A 12,193-nucleotide genomic window follows, 5' to 3' on the forward strand; every position below is an offset into this window, starting at 1 on the left:
TTACACAGTGACTGAACATTATTCCTATAAAGAAAATGACCAAGAAGTGACATGGTAGTAATACAAGAAATAAGTACTATAATTAGTGGCAATTTCACACCTTTCTATACAGTATAACTTCTGCATGCACACTTGCATGCACACCTCTAGGGTTCTGAACACAGTACACTCTTGTCGTTCAGGTAAACCAAATAATTTTACTACAAAAATTCAGTCATACTTCTTTCACTAAAAGGGGGAATTTAATATAAATTTGTGTTACTGACAACAAAGGTAAAAAGCACATTAAGGACTCTAGTCATTACAGGGGGTCTGTTTCTCACAGCAGCTTGTATACTGAACTTACTTCAGTCTTTCAGTTTGTTCAACATATTAACAAATCAGTCATTCACTCTTGTCTCTCACTTTCAATGCAGTGTGTTCAGGTTATCCAAACCAAGGCGAGAGCCTTCTCTTTAGAATTTTTCTATAGCTCCACAGTCCTTTGAAATACCTTTCAAATCCATCAACATTTCTTACAAGTCAAAGAAGCTTGTATCACTGCAAACCAGATTTTTCAACTGTCCCTATTGTGGAGGAATATTCCTATTTCCAGGCTTGATTTACCCCTTCACACAATGTTTTTTTAATTGCTCTAATCCTGTGTGATTTTTAAACTTTTTAGTACACAGAAAACCACACTACGTGACCATCATACTTATAATTATTTAAAAGAAGACGCACATCATCCTTTTTCTGAAGCAAAAACAGATGACCTTGTGTGGTAGAATTTTGCAATACAGTCCAGTGAAGATTTTACACTGTTTCTTTGGCAATGTGGTTGCAGTTTTCCTTCCTTTTTGTCACTTTTTAAATGTGGTTTTGAATAGTATCCTTAATATCTACTGGAAGTGAGAAAACTTGTGTGCTACTTGGTATTCAAATTTAATGCTAATTAGATGTCCAGATTTTTTGCTGGATGTACCTACTTTTCAAGGCCTTTGTTCCCATTTTCACTGCCTAGCTGGCTTCTACATCACATAATTTTAAAGCACAGATCAGGCAAAGATGGGCCAGGTGTACTCAATTAACTCTCATCCAGGCAACCAAGCCTTTCATTTTTAAGGACTGCTTTTATCTTGAGGAAAAATGATACAATAGTACCTAAACATGTCACAATTAAAGCAAAAATGCCAATATTCTCTACCTAAGTGACAACATTCCTAAGGTGTTTACTTGGTTCACAGTCAGTCTTCCTGGGTTCTAAACACGATGCACTCATACGTCTTACACATAACCTAAATTACTTTATTTCAAACACAGTCTTGTTTCTTTCATTAAAAATGGAACTTTTCTGGGGCCCATATGCTGCCAATAGTGCCTTTCTTTTACCACGGATGTGGTGGGAGTGAATCCTGACCCCCATCAATCTAATCTGAATCCCCTCCTTTGCTGAGATAAGACTGAAGTATCCCAGTGGAGAGGCACACTTGTGGTCACATGGAGTTTTTACTTATATGCCCTATCCGTTTCTCTGTACCAACACCTATTGTGCAATGATGCAAGGCTGTTATGGATGCCAACATCCTTATTAGTCTGTACCCTGGCATTCTGCAAGCATGAAATTAAAAACATGTTATCACCAATGCGAACTGCTTCACATAAACGGAAAGGTAACATACAAAAGCATGTTATCACCAGTGCGAGCTGCTTCACACAAACAGAAAGGTAACATGCAAAAACATATTATCACCAGTGTGAGCTGCTTCACACAAACAGAAAGGTAACATACAAAAACGTTATCACCAGTGTGAGCTGCTTCACACAAACAGAAAGATAACATACAAAAACGTTATCACCAGTGCGAGCCGCTTCACACAAAGAAAATTATAACATACAGAAACATGTTATCACCAGTGCGAGCTGCTTCACACAAATAGAAAGGTAAAATACAAAAATATGTTATCACCAGTTCGAGCTGCTTCACACAAATAGAAAGGTAACATACAAAAACATGTTATCACCAGTGCAAGCTGCTTCACACCAACAGAAAGGTAACATACAAAAACATGTCATCACCAGTGCGAGTTGCTTCACACAAATAGAAAGGTAACATACAAAAACATGTTATCACCAGTGCGAGCTGCTTCACACAAATAACATACAAAAACATGTCATCACCAGTGCAAGCTGCATCACACAAAAAGAAAGATAACATACAAAACCATGTTATCACCAGTGCAAGCTGCTTCACACAAACAGAAAGGTAACATACAAAAACATGTCATCACCAGTTCAAGCTGCTTCACACAAACAGAAAGGTAACATACAAAGTATCACAACACCTCATTTCTGCAGTGGTGGCTACTTCCCACCAACCACTGAGATAGTTCAGCTTAATTCAGCTCTTACAGTGTTTTGTATGGTTAAAAAAGCAGTACAATCTATCAGACTTATGGCACCATAATTCCATGGGTATGAGTAGCTTTGAGTTATAGAAAGCTGGTACACTGTCTTCCCTGTTTTAGAATTCTTCATTTACACAAAATACTTCTGGGAAACCTTCCAAATTCCACAAAGCTTCTTATAATTCACAGAAACTCATCAATGCAGGCAGTTCCACATATATTACACCAGGCCTCGAAAACAGCATTTTAAAGCTCAGACTGGAAAAAATGGAGGGTAAGGTGAAACCACTTAGCTTCCAACTAAACAGCATTATTCCTTTAACCCCTTGTGAGCCAGTGTCATATCAAATATTTCAACCATTTATGTCACCATGTACATCTGTTAACATCCTTCAGAGAAAGGCCTTCTGTGTAATGCTGATGTGGGGGGGGGGTCAAAAAATCTCTAGCAATGTTCTGGGTGTAGAAATAGCTTGGACAGGCCAAGTAGCGCATGTAACTTTTGGATAACTTCAAACAACTTACAACAAGCCATCCAGAGAATCATGACAGAGATATTTCCCCACATTAAGTGGAGAAATGCTGACCTAAAATGCCTAACTACTGACAGATGGAAAGAATTGGTTGCAGACAGTACAGCTGTGTTAAAAATTAACTAGAAATGCAGATACTCAAGTAGAATCACTGGTGCAGTCCTCACAGCTGGGAGTCCTGCCTCTAGGTAACCAAAATGGGCAGCCCACCTTCCACAGCCTTATATTCCCTAAGGGCATTGGTCAAGGCCCTTCCACCAAAGAGCAAGGACATCAGTGGTATTAAGATATGCATCAATCAATGCCTTTGTCTGATCTTTCTTGCCCAAGCAACAGTCGGGAAGAAGACACAGGACTACAGCTGCAGTGAACCAGATAGAATGGCCTTGTATGCTACAGGTCCACCCCTGTAGGCCTCAGTTCCCATTTCCAGGAAGTGGGCAGACAAAAGAGGGAAGTGGACAATGCAGGAATAGAGAAGAAGGTGTATGAAAATGGTTAGGATGCCAATACAACCCATATGCCACAGAAAGCAGGTCAAACAAAGGGATAGCACTGAGGGTACTAGGACTATAACAGTAAATCTACCTGAACTCCTAGAACTGTGGTACATTCTTACGACAGCTGTACTATGTTCATCATAGCTTTCACTTTTGCAGTCCTCACATGTATGAAGATTCCCAAAGCATAGTGAGATAGGGAAGTGGAAGAGAAGAATTGGGAAATAAGGCCATGATGGACAGCAGACACAAATCTTGCTCTACTTCAGGAGGCTTCTCCTAAGTTGTAATGTCTAGACAAGATGCAAAAGCCCAGGTTGTTGCTTTAACTTCAAGAACAGCTTTTATGGTGACTTCGCTGAGGGAAAAAGTACAGTTTTGTACCTACCATAAATGTAGATGTTCGAATGTATACCCTGCTGCAGTCATCACACTTGGGTTATCCTGCCATCAGGTGGTCCCGCAGTCGGCCCTAATTCCAAAGTCTTGGTCCGGCGTCGGTTGCTGTCACTTCTTCCCTGATGTCAGTGCGCCAGGGGTATATGAGAGGTATCCGATGCCATTTTCTTCAGTTTTTCTTGCCCCAGATGTCAGGTGCCCCCCCCCCCCCAAATGGTGGTCAGTAGATAGTACCAATAATAAAAAGTGTAGCATGAACAAAATATCCCTCCAGCTATAAGCAAATACACCACAAAGGTTGTAACAGATTTTAAGGTATAGAAAGGTTTTAGAGAGGGGATGGAGGGAGGGTAACCTGGACTGCAGCAGGGTATACACTCGAACATCTACATTTATGGTAGGTACAAAACTGCACTATGTTCATCGTGTTACCCTGCTGCAGTCATCACACTTGGGTTGAATCCCAAAGCTAAGGATGGGAGGTGGAGTCAAACAGGATTAGAGGAGGCTAGGAGGCCCTGCAAAATGGCAGTGGCGAAGCCAGCTCTAGTCTTAGAGTAAAGTGGCAAGTGATAGTGTTTGGTGAAGGTGTGTACTGAACTCCAAGTTGCAGCTTCCAGAATATCCTTGGTTGGCACTCCCCTGAGGAAGGCTGTAGATGTAGCTGCTGCCCTGGTAGAGTGGGGCCTTATGCTAGCAGGAACTGGTTTTCCATGGTGGGTGTAGCAAAAACGTATGCAATTTCCTATCCATTTGGAAATGGTCTGTTTTGAGATAGCCTTTCCTTGTGATGCTGTAGCACAGGATACAAAAAGCTGGTCAGATTTTCTGAAAACCTTAGTTTTTATCCAAGTAGTAACATAGCTGTCTGTGAATGTCCAATGAATGCAGGAGTCTTTCTCCTTTGTTCTGTGGATTTGGAAAGAAGGTGTGTAAATGGATGGTTTGATTTAGAGCCACACTGGATACCACCTTAGGCATAAAGGAGGGGTTAGTTCGTAGAGAAACTCTGTCTTGATGAAAAATGAGGAAAGGCTCTACTGCCATTAGTGCCTGAAGCTCTGAAACTCTTCTAGCTGAAGTAACTGCTAGCAGCAGGGCAGTCTTCCATGATATAAACTTTAAGTCAGCTGAGAAAGCTGGCTCAAAAGGAGGTAGCATAACTTTTTCCAGAACAAAGTTGAGGTCCAGTAGGCGTTGGTGCTCTCCTGGGAGGCCTAATGTTTTTGGCCCCTCTGAGAAACTGCCTTAGGAGTGGATGTGAAAATAAGGGAGGATCCATGTTGTAGTGAGCAGAAATAGCTGAGGCGTGGATTTTAATTGATGAAAAAGAAAGCCCTTTGTGTAACATCTCAGTTAAATATTGCAGAATCTGAGGTATGTCAGGCTGAAGGGTATTTTGGCCTTTAGCTTGGTTCCAGGCGCAAAACCTTTTCCATTTGTCTGAGTAGGTTTTCCTGGTGCTGGGCCTCCTCGCATCCAGAATAACATCCATAACAGCTTGTGAGAGAGGAGCTGGCTGGTTGCTTAGGTGATTTGCCATGCAGCCAAGTTTAAGGTTTTGAGCTGGCTGTGTAGAATCTGATTGTCTTGCTGTGTGAGCAGATGGGTAATTTGTGGTAGAATCCATGGTGGGCCCTGGGCCATATTCCTTAATAGTGGGTACCAGTGCTGGCGTGGCCAGTCTGGGGCAATGAGTATCATTCAGGGTCTCTCCATCCTGACTTTCAGCAGCACCCATGTGAGAAGGGGTAATGGAGGAAAGGCATATACTGTCAGCATTTTCCAACTGAATGAGAGTGCGTCCACTTTCCAAGCTTGATGATGAAAAGTCCTTGTGCAAAATTTTGTTAGCTGATAGTTTTGAGGGCTGGCAAACAAGTCTATGTCTGGGAGCCCCCACTTTTGAGTTATCATTGCAAACACTTGTGGATCCAGTTTCCCTCGTGGGGATCCATGATGTTTCTGCTTAGGTCGTCTGCCAATGTGTTCTTTTTTCCTGGCAGGAATTGAGCTTGCAATTGAACTTGGTAAGCCAGTGCTGTGTTCCACAAGGTCACTGCTTGCCTGCATAGAGGGTAGGAGTGTGTACCCCCTTGTTTGTTTATGTACCACATTACTGTGGTGTTGTCTGTCCTTATGATAAGCTGTCCTGGATGTAAGAGGTCCTTGAAGACTGTCAGAGCATTTTGTACAGCTAGCATTTCTTTTTGATTGATGTGCAGATTCCTTTGATCTGCAGTCCATATGCCTTGAACGCACCGTCCTGCCATGTATGCCCCCCAGTGATAGTCCAATGCATCTGTTGTCATAGTTTGCCTGGCTGGGGGTAGGGTGAAAGGCTGACCCTTGTTGAGGTGACATGCCTGTGACCACCATAGAAACTCCTGTTGAAGGCAGGGAATGAGAGGTATCATTGTTTCCAAGCTGTGGCTGTGTTGAGTCCATACGCTTTTTAGGTACCATTGTAATTTCCTCATATGCAGTTTTGCAAATGGTATTAGTAGTATGCAAAATGCCATGAAGCCCAAGGCCTGCAGAATTTTTCTTGCAGGGAGTTGGGTCTTTGTTGCCATTGTTCTGAAGTATTGAGTTAATTTTAGTTGTTTGTCTGGCGTCAGATAAGCCATCTGGGCCATTGTATTCAAGCTGGCACCCAGGAATGTCATATTTTGTGAGGGCACTAGTTTTGATTTCTTTTTGTTTACTGTGTACCCTAGGCAACTTAGAAGATGTTTTACAAAAGCCAGGTGTTGTAAGAGAATGTCCTTGCTTTCTGCTTGGATGAGGCAGTCGTCCAGGTATGGGTATATTTGAATTCCTCTTTGTCTGCAGTATGCAATATGCAATTACTGGTGCTAGGCATTTTGTGAAGACCCTGGGCGCAGTAGATAAGCCAAAGGGCAGTGCAGAGAATTGGTAATGGGTTGAACCTGCAATGAAACGGAGGTATCTTCTGCAATTTTGTCTGATAGGGACATGCAGGTATGCCTCCTTGAGGTCCAACGTTACTAGCCAAGCTTTCTTGCCCAACATGGGAAGAAGCTGCTGTAGTGTTAGCATCTTGAATTTGGGTACTTGCAAGAAGGTGTGTAAAATTGAAAGGTCCAGAATGGGTCTCCAAGCATTGTCCTTTCTGGGGACTAGAAAGAGCCTTGAGTAAAATCCTTGGCCTTGCTCCTGTGTAGGTACCAGTTGAAGGCTCTCATGTCCATGAGAGCTGTAATTTGTTTCTGCGCCTCTGCCCATTAATTTTGTGGCAGGTTTGGCATTCCTTTTATCCTTGGCAAGGTGTGGAAATGGAATCTGTATCCTTGTGAGATAATGTCTAGGACCCATTTGTCCTTTGTGACGATGTTCCAGTTGTCTGCAAAAAGTGCTAATTTTCCTCCCAAGGGAGCTGCCAAGAGAGTTTTGCTTGGCAGTTTGAGGTTTAAGTCATTGTGTTTGCCTTCTAGTAGTTTGGGACCTGTCTTCTCCTCCCTTCTGTGTTGCAGTGCCCCATTGGCGAGGTTTGTAAGGGATTTGTGCTTGTCCTCTGCCCCTTGGGCACCTGTATTTACCCCTCTGTGGTCAGTCAGAAGCTGGAAAGGACCAATTTTTTGTTGGACAATTTCTGCTGAAGTGTGGGGGCTGTACCTGTAAGAAATCTTTGACCGTCTGCATAGATTTTGCCTTATCCTCCATTTTCTTCAAAACCTCCTCTGCTTTAACCCCAAATAAGACATCCTGCTGTAAGGGTGCATCTAGTAACTTTGCTTTAACATGATCAGGCAGAGATTGTTCCTTTAACCAAGCATGCCTACGTATAACAGACCCAGTAACAGCTGCTCTAGAGGAAGCTTCCAAGGCATCAAAACCACATTGTAAAGTATGTTTGCCCACCTGTTCAGCTGCAAGCAACAGATCCTGCATTTCCTTGAATTCAGACTGTTGAGGGTGCGTGCCCATCTTTTGTTTTATTTGAGACATTAGGAATTGCTGGTATTTAAGCATGTGACATTGACAATTTAGTGCTCTCATAGCTAGAGTAGCTGAGGTGTAAACCTTCTTCCCCCACCTATCTAGTGCTCTGGAGTCCTTTTCAGAGGGTACAGGATTTTTAGCCATAGAAGCCTTAGCCCCCTTGTGACCCTGGGAGATTGTCTCTGGATCAGCAACAGGGCTTTTGTATAGAAATTTGTGTGAGTCAGGCAGTCTATAGTATCTATCTGGTTTGGCTGGAGCAGGAGGCAGAGAATCTGGATTTAGACTAGATTCTAAGAAAACATCATCCACAATGTCTAAAACTGGGGGGATAGCAAGTGGTCTGTGCTGGGAGAGTAAAAGAAACTCTTGGAGCCTTTCCTTTGAGTCGGAGTGGTCCTGACCTTCCCAGTGGAAATGTTCCCTCATGGTATGTAAGGTTTCCCCAAAGGAATAATCTTCAGGGGGAGAAGCTGAGGGAATGGAGTCTTCAGCATCAGAATCTTCATAAGGGGGAAAGGAGTAATCCTGTTCCTCAGAGGAGCCTGAGGAAATGGACACTTGATCAGAGGAGGCATAATCCTCCTCTTGTCTAGGCCTTTTGTCAGGGGGAAGGGGTTGGGAACCCCTGATCAAAGAAATCAAATCTTCAGCCATTTTAAGTATCTGTTTCTTAGGCATAGGGCCTTGACCTGGAGACTGAAGTGTAGTCTTTTTTGGTTTTAGAGGAGTCTTAAGCTTAGCATAAGATTTTATGGTGAGAGTAGTCGGTCTGAAGACACCTTCAGAAACCGAAGGTGTTTCTACAGCACCGGCTTCTCCTTCTGCAATGTTGTCGGTAGGGCCTAAAGAAAATGGCTGCATCGGCCTAGAACTCTCTGCTGGAGAATCTGAAGCGGTCTGGGGATCCAATTCAGCGGTAGCCAGGGGCTGCGTAGGCACCTCACTGAAAACCTTAGAACCGGCGACCGGCCCAGCCGAGGCCTCGGAGTCTGGCTTGGATCTAGGCTGCCTGTCTTTATCTTTGCATTTTTTATGCACGCCGGTAGTCAGTTGCTCCGATGGCATATTGTAATTAAAATTTCTACCGAAGTAGTGTCGTGCGAAATCAAAGCGTCGCTTTATAGTTCGCTTATTGAACCTAGCACAAAACCGACAACCAGTGATGTCGTGGTCTGGGCCTAGGCAAGGTATACAAAGTCCTTATGAGGTATTTGCTTCCCACAAGAAATGTAATTGTTAACTTTTTCTGGCATCGGACTGAGGCAAGAAAAGGTTCCCCAACGGGGTACTTAGCTTTGAAGACTTCGGGCTGAAACTCGATTTGAAAATCTCAGGTGTCGGCCGACCGGCACTTGCGAACTGCTTCTGCTTCGGGCACCGCGCGGCAAGAAAGACTGAAGAAAATGGCGTTGGATGCCTCTTATATACCCCTGGCTCACAGACATCAGGGAAGAAGCAACAGCAACCGACGCCGGACCAAGACTTTGGAATTTGGGCCGACTGCGGGACCGCCTGACAGCAGGATAACCCAAGTGTGATGACTGCAGCAGGGTAACACGAAGAACATTGGTGGTGCTTCTGGTGACTCTAGTGAAGTGGGCTTTGATATGCCCTGGAATACCTTTGCTATGAGTTGAATAACAAAAAAGGAATACACAGAGCAAGCTGTTTAGAGAGGGTCTACTTTGTTTACTAATTTCCCCTCTTCCCCCTTTGCAAAGTGGACAAACAGCTTTTCAGATTCTCTGAATTCTTTGGCCATATGGAAATAAAATCTCAGCTGTCTTTGTACATCAAGGGAATGAAGGATCCCTTCTCCTCTGTTCTGTGAGTTAGGGCAAAACAACTGGTTAATGAACACCTCAGAAACCAACTTAGGCAAGAAAGAAAGGTCATTAAGAACAGAAACCCTGCTCTTATGGAACACTGAGAAGGGTACATTGTATATCAAAGCCTGGAGTTCAGAAATTTTCTGCACAGAGGTAACAGACAACAAAAACAGCATACTCCAAAATAGAAGTTGTAGAGTAACTGAAGCAGCTGGCTCAAAAGAATCCAGGGTCAGCTCTTCTAAAACAATTAAGATCCCATGGTGGAACAATCTGTTTTCTTGGTGGTCCAAGTTGGAGGACCGCCTTCAGAATCTCTAAAACAAGGCTGAAGAACAGGGGGTGGATCCATGGGTAGACAGGCTGAAATGGCAAAGTATGCACTTTAACAATGTATAAGCTAAAACAATTTTGTAAAATCTGACACTCATTCCTGAACCATAGCCATTTAACCCTTGATGGGGTCAAGGGTCTGGGACTGGCACCAGAAGGAAAATCTTTTTCACGAAGAAGAATTTACTAGTGTTTGGTTTCCTATCCTCCGTCACAATCTTTAGCATGTCCCCAGACATTACATGCCTAACTAGAATTAATGCAAAATCATCCAAGTTGGGGTATAACAGGAATCAGTTCTTTTCAGTCAGATGATCTGCACTCTGAGGCGGTGCTTTTTACTTTTTCTCTTGCCTGGCTGTTCACCAGATGGAATTAGTGTTGCCTTGACAAAAAGTAAACTATTATAAGTACTTTTGGCTTTTCCTCCTTGATGAGTAGTACCCTAGTGACCAAGGGTATATAAGGGAATGTGTATAGAAACACACCTGTCCAATTCAGGAAGAATGCATCTACTTTCCAAGCTTCTGAAGCTGTGGTCCTGCAACATAACAGTCTCAGGTACCTAATCAACAGGGTTGTGTGTTGACATAATGGTTAAGGTGTTTATTTCACAGATGAAAGGTACAGGGTTTGATTCTCACCTTTGAGGAAAATTAGCTAGGCTTAAAATATTCCACAACGGCAGCTACACTAGTAATTTGAGTGGGTTTGGTATAATTAACGACTTCACCTCATCGGAACAGGGTACAGGGTTTAAATCTGACCTCATGTTATTGGCTATGCTTAAAAAATGGCCCTTTAGGGCAGTTAGTCTAGTATTCACTTATAAACCTTAAAGGGGTGTTGGGTGGGGGGGGGGGGTATAATGATTAAAGTGTTTCCTCACAGACACGAGGCACAGGGTTTGATTCTCACCACTGAAAGGAAAATTTGCTAGGTTTAAAATGGCCCACAAGGGCAGTTAGTCAAGTATCTACATATGAACCTATGAAGATGAGAGGTGAAAAGGTACATCTGTGGGATCCCCAATATCCTGGTCAGATCCAGAAAGACAACTCTGTTTAACATATACTTACAGGGCTCTACTTGTCATTTAATCAGCCTGTCTGTCAAAAACATTTGTTGGAGGGAATGTAGCTGCGGACAGAATCATGCCCACCTTCAGCTATGTCATAGGTGTGCACAGCTGGAAGCAGGACTATTCGACCCTGGACGGTTCGACCCCAATGCAACTGTATACACTTTCATATTTAAATTTACATTTATTTTCTATGGGAGTAGCTAGTGGAAAGTTTGACCCTAGACCATTTGACTCCAATTATATAAAAAAATTTTTTAAAGTTTTATAAATGCATTATAATAAGATGAGGTGCATGGCAAAAAGATAGGTGGCTAAGGATAAGGTTTATGAAGAGTTGTATGAAAGGTTGGACACTAAGGAGAGAGAAAAGGACCTGTACCGATTGGCTAGACAGAGGGACCGAGCTAGTAAAGATGTGCAGCAGGTAAGGGTGATAAAGGATAATGAGAGAAACGTACTCACAAGCGAGGAGAGTGTGTTGAGCAGATGGAAAGAGTACTTTGAGGGGCTGATGAATGAAGAGAATGAGAGGGAGAGAAGGTTGGATGATGTGCGGATAGTGAATCATGAAGTGCAGTGGATTAGCAAGGAGGAAGTAAGGATAGCTATGAAGAGGATGAAGAATGGAAAGGCTGTTGGTCCAGATGACATACCTGTGGAAGCATTGAGATGTTTAGGTGAAATGGCAGTGGAGTTTTTAACTAGATTGTTTAATGAAATCTTGGAAAGTGACAGGATGCCTGAGGAATGGAGAAAAAGTGTTTTGGTACCGATTTTTAAGAATAAGGGTGATGTGCAGAGCTGTAGTAACTACAGAGGGATTAAATTGATCAGTCACAGCATGAAGTTATGGGAAAGAGTATTGGAAGCTAGGTTAAGAAGGGAGGTGATGATTAGTGATCAGCAGTATGGTTTCATGCCAGGAAAGAGCACTACAGATGCGATGTTTGCTCTGAGAGTGTTGATGGAGAAGTACAGAGGTCAGAAGGAGTTGCTTTGTGTCTTTGTGGATTTAGAGAAAGCATATGACTGGGTGCCTAGAGAGGAGTTGTGGAATTGTATGAGGAAGTCGGGAGTGTAAGAGTGGTATAGGATATGTACGAGGGTAGTGTGACAGCGGTGAGGTCTGCGGTGAGAGTGACGGATGTGTTTAAGGTGG

General features: G+C 43.0%; 1 protein-coding gene across 2 annotated transcripts in view; it reads right to left on the bottom strand.

Annotated features, from left to right (window-relative positions):
* Positions 1 to 12,193, bottom strand: part of LOC122792927 (spectrin beta chain, non-erythrocytic 1-like) — a 1,986,067-nt gene that overhangs the window by 333,240 nt on the left and 1,640,634 nt on the right. The gene's annotated exons all lie outside the window — the stretch shown is intronic.

Source organism: Protopterus annectens, chromosome 2.part0, assembly GCF_019279795.1.
Source record: "Protopterus annectens isolate FY-2018-M chromosome 2.part0, PAN1.0, whole genome shotgun sequence".
In the NCBI taxonomy this organism is placed as follows: Eukaryota; Metazoa; Chordata; order Ceratodontiformes; family Protopteridae; genus Protopterus; species Protopterus annectens.